Source organism: Amblyomma americanum, chromosome 4, assembly GCF_052857255.1.
Source record: "Amblyomma americanum isolate KBUSLIRL-KWMA chromosome 4, ASM5285725v1, whole genome shotgun sequence".
NCBI classification, from domain to species: domain Eukaryota; kingdom Metazoa; phylum Arthropoda; class Arachnida; order Ixodida; family Ixodidae; genus Amblyomma; species Amblyomma americanum.
Genome location: NC_135500.1, coordinates 197,818,174 through 197,831,251, shown reverse-complemented (window position 1 = coordinate 197,831,251; position 13,078 = coordinate 197,818,174). Strand labels below are relative to the sequence as shown.

Sequence of the window (13,078 nt, the reverse complement as noted above, 5' to 3'; positions counted from 1 at the left end):
TCCGTCGACACTTTGGCGATTTACGAAGCACGGTCGCATTCAAACACCGGCATTGCCACGCGGTTTCGGTTAAAGCCTGTCTGCAAACCGCCATAATAGAAAGTTTTGGTGCATTCATATTCATTATGGACTAGTTAACGCGCCCTGGAGCTACACGGAAAGGCGAAAAGGCTGCTAATTTTTCCATGTGTTTACTGCATGTTCTCATCAACCATTTATTAAATGTTCAGCTGAAGCATCCCTTTTCGTTGCGCTAGCTTATTGAGGAGTTCAAGGCCCTGTTGGTTGAGTATAATTTCGGATCTCACGTGACGGTTAGCAGTACGTAGACCTCAAGCCACGTCACATAAACGACGGTGCCTCGGTATCGAATGTCACTGCTTTCCACACACCTGGGCACTCTGATAAAATCGAAAGCCACCAAATAAGACCAAACAACACAAAAGCTTATGTTCTTTTTAAGCCTCCTGCAAACGCTAACGACTCCAAGAAAACATTTTGCTGTCTTATATGTATCGTATCAGTTCAGAGTTAATACCGAAAGTATGCAGGACGTCTGTCAATGCTTCGAAGGTTGTAACACCACGTCCAACAAAGATCCCCAACACGGAGCAACAAAAAGCAGATACACGTTCGTAGACCTGCCAAGAATCGACCCATGAATATGCCCTTAATGGCGCTTCTTTCAATTTGCTCATTATACTGGAAGCTTTCCAACTGTACTTTGTGGCTAACTTAGCTGCGCGGCAGAATATCCGTCTGCTCAACTCAGGAAATTTCAAAGTGAGGAACGACAAAGGAGAGAGACAAATATATTTAGGCTTTCATTTTTTTCAGTTTTTCTCGGAAAAGGTCACCATTCCCAATTATTCATTTCCTCATTATTCACGGTCAATAACAGAGAAAATAAGACATTTTCACTTATTATTCCCGCACAATAAAAGCGAGCTGCCGAGGCTTATTCGGCGCTCAAAGAAAGCAAAATAATGCATTAACTCCCGTTTTTCAAAATGAAAGAAAAAAAGGCCGCCATCGTCTGGAAGACGTTGAAATAACGACCATTAGCTGTTTGGTTTACTAGACGAAGAAAGCGAAGAAGAATGCGCCGCTCGTCTCGAGAAACGGAATGCAATACCTTTTGAAACGGGGTGGATTGCCACCATGCTCGGCTACGCGTGCACTCACGCCACCTAGCGGAGCGATCACCGCCTAGCGCCATCTATCAGAGAAATTACGATGCACCTCTACCCATTGTCGAGTTACACCTGCTCAAGATACGTCCCAAACGGAATTTGCTTCGTCTGGAAGGCCAAGGTGGGCCTAGAATTCGGTTTGCGGTGCGATATGGTAACTTTCAATTAGTAATTGCATGTATACAGTGATTACCTATTATTAAATTTTTATTTCTATAACACAACCCATCGGGCTTCATTTCCCTACCAAATTCGATACACAACTGTCCACGGATGGGTGCTCGTTGTTGTCGGAGTATATATATAGCGGAACGAATGTATACGTACATAACGGTCCCGTAACGGGGCCGTTTTCCTACCCGTTATAGGGTTTTTTTTTTCTTTCTTTGGGGGGTGGGGGGTGCGGGAGATGGGAGGCCACAATCAATTTCAATAGTCGCCATCTTGGATTCAAGAAAACGGAACTATGTCGCCATTTCGTGCCTTGACGTCACACTCACATAGTTCTACCTCTACCCACCGTGTTGGACCTTGACGTCAACAATGCACGCTGCAAGTGGTTGTTTCTACAGTGCTATTGTAGATGGCGTTGTGAAATCATGGTGGTAGGAGACGGCACGAAATCTCGAAACGTGATGAGCAAGAGCTAACGCTCTTAAAATAAAAACGAACGTACTGACGCATTAGGCGCCACTATTCAGAGGTAACCCAGCTATTAAATGACTGAAAATGGAAGCAAGTGCCTGAAGGAGGCCATCTATTTAAGCACAAACTTTTCACCCTGCGTGCTCTTCTTTGACGTAAAACAATTAACTAAATGCTCTTTCAATTATAACTCGAGCGTCTGCCTAGACATCCGAAGTATGAGATTAAGGACCAAATTCATTTGGAAACTGAATACATTTCGCGGCAGCTCTTTTCGGCGTCCATGTTTTGGCGAAGACACCAATGTCGTTCAAGACGTTAAAGAAAAAAAAAAACGCAATAGCAAATCGAGTTGCAAATCTGTTTGCGTCTTTCCGCTATACACGTTATAAAAGTGTCCTGCAGCGAGCCGCTGGGTCGAATGATTACACCTCCATTTTGGTCACGGAAAGAGATAGAACAAGAAAGAAGTAAAGCGTGTTGTAAGGGCAAGGTTTAAGAGGGAAAGGCGAGCTATCTTACTCAACGGGACATATCCGTCGAGACATTCCATTGCCCGTCAACAGGAACCCTAAGGTCTCGAATAAAAGTGGAAAAGAAAACCGTCCAACAGCGCACAGACGAGCACGTTCACGCACACACAAAACCACCCGGGCACCCACGCATACAAACACGGCCGCAATCGAACCGGCAGCGAGCGGGCGGGGAGATAGATGGTGTCATGCGAGACGCATCCCTCCGCACGCGATCATCAACCGGCGGCGCATCGCCTCTCTCCCCTTCCCCTCCCACCATTGAGACGTCGTGAAGAATGCGATTCCGACTCGGGTCGGCGGCGGGTAGGTGTACAAACCACGACGCAGAGGAAAGACACCGCACCGTTCCAACCCGCTTCTCCTATCCCGCCACTCAGTTCTTCGCTTTGCGCGCGAAGTGCGATGCGCGCGCTTATGTATATAGATGCGTTTCTGCGGCTGGCGCGGAGAACCTGGGGAGACGACGGAACAAGCGGCGGCGGGTGCCGCATTCGAAAAGCAGCATCGAGGCGAGCGGCAACGACGACGGTGCTCATTGTGTGGCGGCGGGCGAACGCCATCAGTCTTCCCCGCGTGCCGACCTGTTTTGACGCAAACGCGCCGCCGGCTCCGATTGTCGCCCGCAGAGGCTGATAAAGACGGGACGCAATTATTAGAGCGACGGGGGCGCGCGGACGGAACTGTTCTCGCTCGATGCTCGCGACGGAGAAGCGGCGCGAGGGAGGGAACATATTGTCGGGAGCTGTCTTGACCATGGCGAAGATAAGTTCTCTTGCCGAGGCACGCAAATAGGGACCCTGGTATGGCCGTCCTGGTTCAGATTGCATTCATTGGAAACGCATCTTCCTCACAGGTAGCTTCATGAGAATGCTTGAATGGCGACAGCAAGAAATAAAAAAGGGGGGGGGGGGGGGGGGGCGAATGGGGGGGGGGGGGTCTAGAGTCTCGCTAGGCCGACGCGGTAGTGATGGTGGTGGGGGCGTGAATGTATACAGGCGGGATTAGCCTTACAGTGGTCTGCCGGCAATTGCTCCGCCTGAGGTGACTGATTTAAATGATCTTGGCTGTACCACTGTTCCTAGGGGCAAGTGTACTCCAAAAAACCTCGAGAATGATAGTGACACTGACCGCCGCCCAGTTCGGGAGCACCCGGATGCACGACCGCCGCCCAGTTCGGGATCCCCCAGGATGAACGATCCGAGAGACGCCGTGAAAGGGAACGGTCGATCTCCTCAGGTGTTCCGGCAGTGCCTCACGCTCGGCACAAAGACGTCAGCACATTAAAGCGAAAACGTTCACACCCATCCGCAACGTCACAGTGTACGCTCATAGGTGAGGTGGTGTGGTGAATCTGGCGCATCTAACTCTTTCGCGCCACAGGCCTAGTGGACGCAAGGGGGATGACAGCAGTGCAGAAGAGTGGACAGCCTTTCTTGGCACTGCAGCAGATTCAAGGCAGCAAAGGGAGGAATACGGGCCTTGGTCACCGTGCCGTGGGGGGTGGGGGCATTGTTCGGGCTAGGGGTGCGGAGGGGTGAAAAGGGTGAAGTTGAGAGACGGTGCGGTGTCACCCCCTCAACACGGCAAGGAGACAGATGCCCGTTTTCCTCCCTTCCCTGCCTAGACTCTGCTGTATTGGCAAAAAAAGTTGCCGCGAAGTTCTCATCCTTTCGGACACGCACTGAGTACATGAAGAACGCTGTAATGTTCCATAAAAAGAAAGAAACTTTCCATTAAAAATGAGGGAGGCGGAACTTAATATTGGAAGCTCACAAGAGCATTAAAAAAAGAACAAAATTGTGCTGGAACCAAAAAGGAGGGTTGATTTAATGGTTTAAGCCGCATAGCTAGTTTTAACCAGTTGGAGCGCTCATGAAAATGAAACTCAACACATGGACTGCAGAGAGAGCCCTAATTAACTGAGCGTAAAAAGGAAAAGAAACAACATTCTGTAGCGGCATACCATTGATTTTATTTATGATCTCTGCGAAGAACATAAGAGTTTAGATTTTGTCTTCTTTCTAGAAGTTGATTAACCAGCATCCTGCTCTTCCAAAAACTAAGCCTCACTACATCCATTAAAACCAATATTTCTGTTTCACCTTTCCCTTTCACGCTACATCCACATCATGTATCATCACAAAAGAAGGGATAACAGCAAAGCAATCTTTTCCTTGACACGTGTGGCTCAACAAGAGCTTAGATGGAACTCAAACAGCAAAAATAACACGGTCTGTTGCCAGGCACAGTCTAATAACCCTGCCAGGAAAAACGAAAAAAAAAGTTAAAAAAAAAACGGCGTTGATGAATAAGCCCAACTGCCTAAAGTTGCTTCGGACACGTTACCGTACCTTACGGATGCACAGCGATGGAGCCGAACCGCTGGGGAGATATACTGACAACTACACACACAGGCACGTTCAGAAAAGAAAGAAGAAAAGAGAAAGATAGGCAGGAAGAAGAAGCGAACTCGCGAACACGCTTCTATTGGATTATCCGCCGCCGCCGCTCGTCCTGGGGGCCCTGTATGGGCGCTGAGATATTGCGCGCCCAACACGAGTTGACAGCCGGGACACGCGCCGAGAGGCTCTGTATTTTCTGGCCGCGGCGCTGGAAATGGCTGACCTAGAAGGGACATAATCGCCGGTCACAGAGCAAAGGCAGTTGATGCCCCCCCCCCACCAGAGGAAGTTGGAGCGAGCGACGGTATATAGCTTCAGTCCACGAGGTTCGCGATGCAGACGTCAGGAGAAGCGATCAGTCCGTCTCGCAGGCCATGCAGGAGAGGTTACAGCGAGTAGCACAATGTGCGACAAAGTGTCGTGAGGGCACTTGGACAACGCAGCTGAAATGGCTGTGAAGCAAAACGCACACGCAGAGAAGGGCGCAGACACAATCGGTCACTCAGGACACGGAAAATGCATAAAGAAGCGAACGAGCAAAAATGAATTAGGTTAAGAATTAAGACAATGGATAACAATGTCTTCGGTCTCAAAGTACTCAGCAGACCAAGGTCGGAGCCATAGCTACTAAATAATAACAGCTGCGGACAACTGTTTGTTGAAAAATTCCAACTCCCCACCATTTTTTTTTCTTTCGCAGTCCAATACAGAATTATCCGGTGTCTTTATACCCCATGGTCATTTAACCAGAAAAAAAAAATCTTAGTTACTTTTACACCCATGCTGGTATTTACTGCGGATCACAGAAAAACACGTTCGCAAAAGAACTTAGACGTCTGCTGCAAAATTTGCCAACTTGGAGACGCACGCAGGCACCGTATTTAGTCGGAATTCTTTTCCCATTCTCATTCTTTTGCATTGCTGCCGATGGTATCATCCCCGCCTTTGGTAACGCAGGGCATAAGACACACTGCTTGGTGGATATAAACCCTGACGCCACGGGAGGCAGCTCGCAATGGTATGGGCGGAAAATAAGATATACCGTCACAAAATGCGGCCCCCAGAATCTGCACGAACGAAGGCGTGTGTTCTAACAACTCACGATCGCGTGTTTGTGAGCCAAGTATATGACGCCCCTCCTTGCGAAGATACGCGCTTCAGATTACAAGTCAATGCCGGAATATAAATGTCACGAATCAAACGTACGCCTGTTTAGACACAATACACGGCGTAAGCAGGTCTCCCATGCAACATAATTAGTTGAAATTTGAGCTGCACTCAAGAATATAAAGAAGACCTTGGTGAGTATTTAGCTACTCGCGTAAAAAGTCAGAAATTCTGTAGCGTTGGCGTCCAAAGAGACGCGGCTCCTTTCAGCATGCTTAACGTTGTCGGCTTCGCCGATTAGCACTCTGGTACCGCTTCTGACATTTAGCTCTGCCCAAACTTTCGCTGACCAAGCGACCTCCCATGTCCTCTCATTCGAACTCTCATTTAAGCCAGCGAACTATGCCTCAACATTTAGCATGAGCGACGGCACAGCCACGGCGAATGTCAGATGCGCCCCCCTCCTCACATAGCGCGCTATTAAATAAGTACCAACGCGGTAGTTGCCGAGCAGGTAGACACGTGCAAAGTGAAAGTGCCCAAAAATTGAAGAAAAAAACAATAATAACACAGTGTACAACCTGTTCTCCGTTCCACACGGGCGGGAAAATGAGCTTAGAAATATATCAGAGGAAATCGACCAGATCAATTCATACTCCGTTTCCAGAAACTACACCGCGCCCTCAACTAATCACACTAGAAAAGAAAGTGTCGAGGCTTCGACAATAACAGCCAAGTGTTTACGCTGTAGCTGAGCTGCTTGTGTGCGGAGCATTACATACAGCATAAGCAGAGTCGCGAGACGGAAGAGGCGTCGACAACAACCCACACTTATAGGACATCGCTAAAGAAGCTTAGTGTTCTACAAGCGAAAAAAAAAATACAACACCCTAAAGTTGTGATGCGTGATCCGCGCACAAACAAAAGAAAAAGATAAAGCGAAGCACACCGCTGCAGGTAGTATCATTCACTTGCACACTGTATAAGAGGATCTTCACCTCAGTTTGAGCTCTAAAACGACAAGTGATAAGCCCACCTCAGAACAAAACAAGTCAACCTCGCACCTTTTGTCGCCCTGGAATTCGGCAAATGCTCGCGTAACAAGGCCCCACGCATACATGAGCGGTCGAAGCGAGACGGCGCGACATTTCGTAACGACGAGGTTCGACTCGAACCGCGCCTTTTAATCCCACGAAGTAGAACAGGCGCCAAAACGGCGTTCGAGGAAAGAGAGCGCCGGCAAAGCGAAATGAGCAAAAGGCGGACTCCTCAGAGGAGACATACGATAACAACCTATTTAATCCGCGCAGTTGTTTACGCACACGGTCGGAGGCACAAAGCCCCCCTTTTCCGAAACAATACGAGAACACACACAAGCTGCCGACTCGAAATGAAAGTAAAAAAAAATGCGAAAAAGAACGAACCACATCTAAGACTCGGGTAACACCGACGCTCCGGCAGCAAAAAGGGAAGATGGAGAGGAGGCTTCGGGTCCTCCTCCTCTCTCTCTCTCCCCTTCTGTTCTGCCGGTGCCGTTATCTCTTCGCTACACGACCACAAAAGACGGCTCGTTTCGGGCTCGACTGGACAGCGCGAGCGCCGCTAACAAGCGTGACGCGGCATTCCCGCAGGTTGCGTCCCGACGAGTGAGGCTCGCCAATCTCTCGGCCGCACACGGCCCGGCAACGTCGTTTGGGGCCGACACGCCGGCTCCCATGGAAGAGGGCGCGGGAGGACCAAGAAGCCTCGGGTCGCAAAACACTCTTTTCGAGTGAAATAAGGAGACTCCGGTGACCGGCCGACCAAGCGGAAGGCCGATCCTTTGTTCGGCTTCGCGAGGGAGAGGGAAGAGGATGCAGCTATAGTTGGCGCAGAAGACGCGCAGCCACAAAGATGAAGTGAAAGGGGAAGAAAAAACAAAAAACAAAGTGGCGCAGCAGCAGAAGGCAAGAGGCAAAGCAATACGGAAAGAAGGCTTAAAGGCTATGGGGATGTGAAGCAAGATGCGAAACGCCAAGACCCGTCGTTCATTTTGGTCTGCCTCTTACAGGCCTAAAAAAAAAAATAGCAGACAGCCACAACGTCGGCTTTTCAGAAAAGAGCGATATCGCGAAAGGAGAAAGAACCTTTTGCTCGAAAAAGTGAAGAATTGGGGATCGAGGACCGCGCGGAATGGGGGGGGGGGGTATACTGAAGAGCCAAGGTCCACAACTAAAGCCTCAGAGACGGAACAAGGGCCCTCAAAGTGGCCGCCTGCGGCGGTGAGAACCGCGGAGGCCGGCCGCTGAACTGCGTTATTAGTGCGGTCTGCGGAAGCAGTGAGCATTAAAGTGAGGCAAAGAAAAAACGACGAGAAAAAAAAAGGAAGATATACGACCAGTGTGTCTGTTCCAGGCAGAGTCTCGCTGATGATAGAGCGTTCATTTTCCCGCCAATATACCTACAGAATCGACAGCCTCGTTCTTCGTGCACAAGCTTGGCACATCGAGGCGAGCCAGTTTCCCCGGGTTGCTTTGACATCTCCACGCGCTAAACAAGGCCCGAGAGGCAACCATTTAACTTACCTAAGCCTTGAGCGGTTCTTGCCTAAGCCTTGAGCGGTTCTCCATTACTCGATCAATTTACCAGAAAGAAGGCTGGTGGGTCACCCGGGCTAAAAGCTGTAATCAAACAGCTTGACGAGGCCAGACGGAGTGTCAATTAATGATGGAGTGCATTAACTGACAGCTCCGAACGGTAGTGGTTCCTTTGAGAGAACCAACCTAGATGATAGCTGCATAAACGAACACGACTTAGGGCTAACATCGCAAAAAACAAAAGAAAGCTGGCAACAAAAATAACAAGAATAAAACAGGCGCCGAAAGCTAACGGCTAAATTTACCGTTTTCAATGAAAGTTGAATCAAACGCAATTACACTCTAATGGCAGAAATAAATCCCTGGCAAAAAAAAAGAAGAAAAAATGGGGGAACCAACGATCGAGGTGGGAACCAAGGCATACATGATTAACGGCGCATATATAAAATATCGAACCCCCACCGTGAACTAACTTCCACTGCTTCTAAGCTAACTTCCCCACGTCTCTAAACTCTTGGCATCTTATGTAACGCGTGCGCTTCAAAAGCAAAGGGCGCAGAAACTATGTGCAGCGCATCGGCATCGCGTCAAGCCCACTCGAACGCAACGCATACGACATACACACTTCGATATCCACCCACGTACTGTGCATCCCACGCACCTCCAACATAGACGCGTATCACCGCCGAGCACGGTTTCAAAAAGGTCACTGAAAGAAAAAAAAAACAAACAATTCTTGCTCCATCCCAGAGCAGAGCGAAGACGAAAAACGAAGCAAAGACAAAGAGAAGCTGCGATGAACCAAGGGCATAGCGAAGCTATATCGATTGCGGCTTCGGGGTCCCGTGATTTCTTTTTCCTGCCCCCCCCCCCCCTTTCTTTTATACTTTCAAAGGGGGCGAGTAATCACTGTTGCCAACATAGCGCGCCCACCGCGTATATCTTGGCCTCTAATACACCTTCTCAACATATATGTTGAGAAGGTCTAATGGGCTCAATGCGGGCACGGGGCCCGAGCTGGATGTACCGGAGCTCCGACCCAGTGTGCCCACGACGGGGAGCGCGAGTGCACGTGTGTGTACACTGGAGGAAGAAGGTGGAGCGCGGCTGCGCTGAATGAAGAGTGATTACCGGGGAGTGATTCAGGTACGGCCAAAAAGAGATGACCATTGATCGCGGGCACTGGCTGCGCAAAACACCGGACCGCCGGTTTCTTCCTTCGTCGCCATGGCCCTGCCCGGTTCATCTCCTTACTCCGCGCGCGGCCAATATCTCGCGAAAGAGAGGGGAAAAAAAAAATGAGCGAACGAATAAACAAACGCGCGCTTCGCAGCGCACTGCGGCATTCATCAAAGTCTGCCGCGAACTCCGGCGCTTAGGAGAACGGTAGCGCAAGAAAGCAAAAAAAAAAAGAGTGAAAGGTGCCTGCATGAGAGGAGGTTGCGAGGGTAAAATATAAGCAATCGTGCCGCCACACGAAAAGGGAATGAAAATAAAAATAAAAAACGTATGTCCGCTGAATGTCCTCATCATGGACGAACACAGATGAATATACGTACATGCAAGTGAAAGAACAAAACGCAGAAATCGAGCCGGAAAGCAATAAGAGAAGGCACAATGAGAGAGAGAGAGAGAGAAGAGTAAGAAAAAGGAACCCATGGTGCGTTCTGTGTTTCCTTTTTTCTTCGTTCGCTTCAGATATTGGAATGCTTCGCGTGTCCTCATTGCATCACTGCTCAACACGTATTCGGCATTCTCTCCCTTAGTAACATTTTTTTACTAACGACAACTATAGGCTGGGCTACAGCTCCTGCACACTGAAGGTGCATCTTGACATAGCCTTGTATTCCGACTTAATTAAAAAGAAACCTTACACTCATGTAAGCAGCCAAGACGAGATAGACCCAAGCGAAACCGAAAAAAATAGCACAAACAAAATAAGCGCGCAGATGAAAGCTGTAAGCAATCTTTCGCAAGAAAAGAAAGACCTGTCCCAACCGTGCACCTCTCCACCCGTCCCCCACAGGAAGGAAGAAAGGAAGCAATGATTAAAAACTGGGAACGGCTTTTCTTGGCACGACGTAGAAAGGAAATTAAAAAGACGATCCCGATCTTCCATTGGGAGTGGAAGCACGGAAAGAGGATTACAAGCTGGCGCTGCTACTCACCAGAAGCTTGTCGGGTAGAACTGTCGATAGCGGAGAAAAAATACACACACAAAAACAATACAACGAGAATCTCAGATGGTGTTATCTCCGAGACCGAAGCGGGGCACCAGTGTATCTCGGAAGTTATCAACAAAAGCTAAGAACACAGCAGCGCTCCGAAGTGGCTGACGCGGCGGACTCGGTGTGTTCGTGTTGTTTATACGTTTATGAGCGGTGAAGACAAATCGTTCCCTGGCGTGTTAAACTTGAAAGAAAAACAACGTAAAAGGAAATGTTGAGCGGAGCAACTGGAGAATTGAAAGGAGGCAGCTGGACAGCCGAAGTGGACAGTGAAGAGCAGAATGTTTTTCCCGCCTAAGCCGAGGAAATACGAAAACCGATTCAGTCAGAGAGAGAGAGTACTATAGGCAGCCTTGCAACAATAAAATACTATTGCTAATGCTGGATTTGGTGGGCACTACAAACACATCGTTGAGGTGAGGGAAAGTCAAGGATTAGGAATTGTCGAGTTTATCGCATGGTAGTGGATTTAGGCGCAAATGCGCCACTCGGATCACACATAACGAATATTTGCCTTAAGCCGATAAACTTAAGATTATCCTCTGCGCCATAACATTTACAGAAAGAGTAAGAGATTAAGTTCCTGATTTATTTGCTTATCGTTTTGTCTGCATCCTTACAACTCTTCAAGCAAATACAAAAATGAAGGCCTACTTTCGGAAGGTAAAACATTCTATTGACTTGGGCGAGAGGGGCGCTATGTGATCTGGATGATTAAAATAAAGGGCCCTAGTCGAAGCAAACTGGACATTTATTAGTGCATGCTAAGAGCGACAACTTGGCACAGCATGATTGCCTATGTCTCGTCAAATAGAGGCAAGTAAGAAAAGTCACATGTCACGCGCGTGACTAACAGCAAAAGCAGAATGACCCTACTGCCAAGTGCAATGCTGATTCCCCTTTCTGTTTATCTTTATTTTCATTCCAGCGCTGTCGTCTCCACTTTATACAGTGCGTGTTCTGCATGAACAAAAACGTGCATGCAATGTCCGGTGCGTACAGTTTGTATTTTAGGCTTAATGCATCGAAATCCTTCATAATGAAGTGGGCCATGTAGTTGTTGCCATAGAGGCAAAAAATAAATATTCAATCATGGCCACACTAAAACAAAAAAAAAGCAGGATATTTGGCAGCATTGCAGAGATCGAATCAGGGAAAAACGCATCTTTTTTAACTCGAAGAGAAAAAGTGAACGTGGGTAATAGAGCAGATGTAGCAAGAATTACGCTTGTTCTTTCCCGCTCCTGTGGAGGCATTAAAAACGCGGGGTAAAGGTTACGAGCTTAAAGAATTTTGCCACGAATGGTCCCTACATTGCAGAAATGCAAAACGCTGGGAGGTTTATTGCGAAGCGGATGATTATGGCACAATTAATTTAAGCTAGATTTGACGATTTCTGAATGCCTAATGGCGCTGAAACTTGGCGCATATAGTAAGTCAAGAGCAGAATTCAAAACTACCCCATCACCTGCCAATGCAGCAATACATGACCACAAACAGTTCAGGCTGCTCTGCCGTTAGGGTAAGCTTTTGCATGAATTTATTTTTTTCGCAGGCCTCTTATATCTCTACCAACTGAGAGAATATGTTTCGACAAGTATGATGAAAAAAAGTTTCTGCAATTATATATGCTAGCAATTCATTACTCATGTATTTCTGCGAGGCGAAATGAAAATTAATCACATTTAGACACTCTGTCGCAGGCGATATGCCGGGCAAGACACACCGAAACCTCAGCCCGCGTAGACTTTTTTTTCACAATTCATCACCGTAATCATCTTAACTGCCTCTCCTGCAGGGCCTCTCTCAATGACCTTCAATTAACTCTGTCTTGCGCAAGCTACAGCCGCCATTACATACCCGCAAACTAATCTCATCCATCCAGCTGGCTTTCTGCCGACTATACTGCAACGTTTACTCCCCCCCCCCTCTCTCTCTCTCTCTCTCTCACACACACACACACACACACACACACACACACACACACACACACACACACACACACACACACACACACACACACACACACACACACACACACACTTCGCCCGCATCAAAATGTGGCCTGAGTCGCTTTAGGACGTTAAACGCCCATAAACCAAACCAAAATGTGGCCGTCGCGGCCGTGCATGCAGAACCCTACGCCTCGTGATCAGCAGCCGAACGCTATAACCGCTGATCCACCGCAGCGGCTAAACCCTGACCGCAGTTCGCACTTGCGTTCTACGCTGCATAGGGTTCCAGGCGATCCCCGATCGCCACAGCCGCGGAAGGATTCCGGGCACGTCGGTACGCGTGAGGCCCCGGAAGGCGCAGCCCGTTCTCGTCCGGCTTGGAGGCGGAAGTCCCTCCCGCGCGGCCCTTGCTGCAGAAGCGCATTATGACGCTTCC

The 13,078-nt window shown here is 48.6% G+C and overlaps 1 protein-coding gene across 4 annotated transcripts in view; it reads right to left on the bottom strand.

Annotated features, from left to right (window-relative positions):
• Shrm (shroom) overlaps window positions 1-13,078 on the bottom strand; it is a 484,278-nt gene that overhangs the window by 54,829 nt on the left and 416,371 nt on the right. The window lies entirely within an intron of this gene.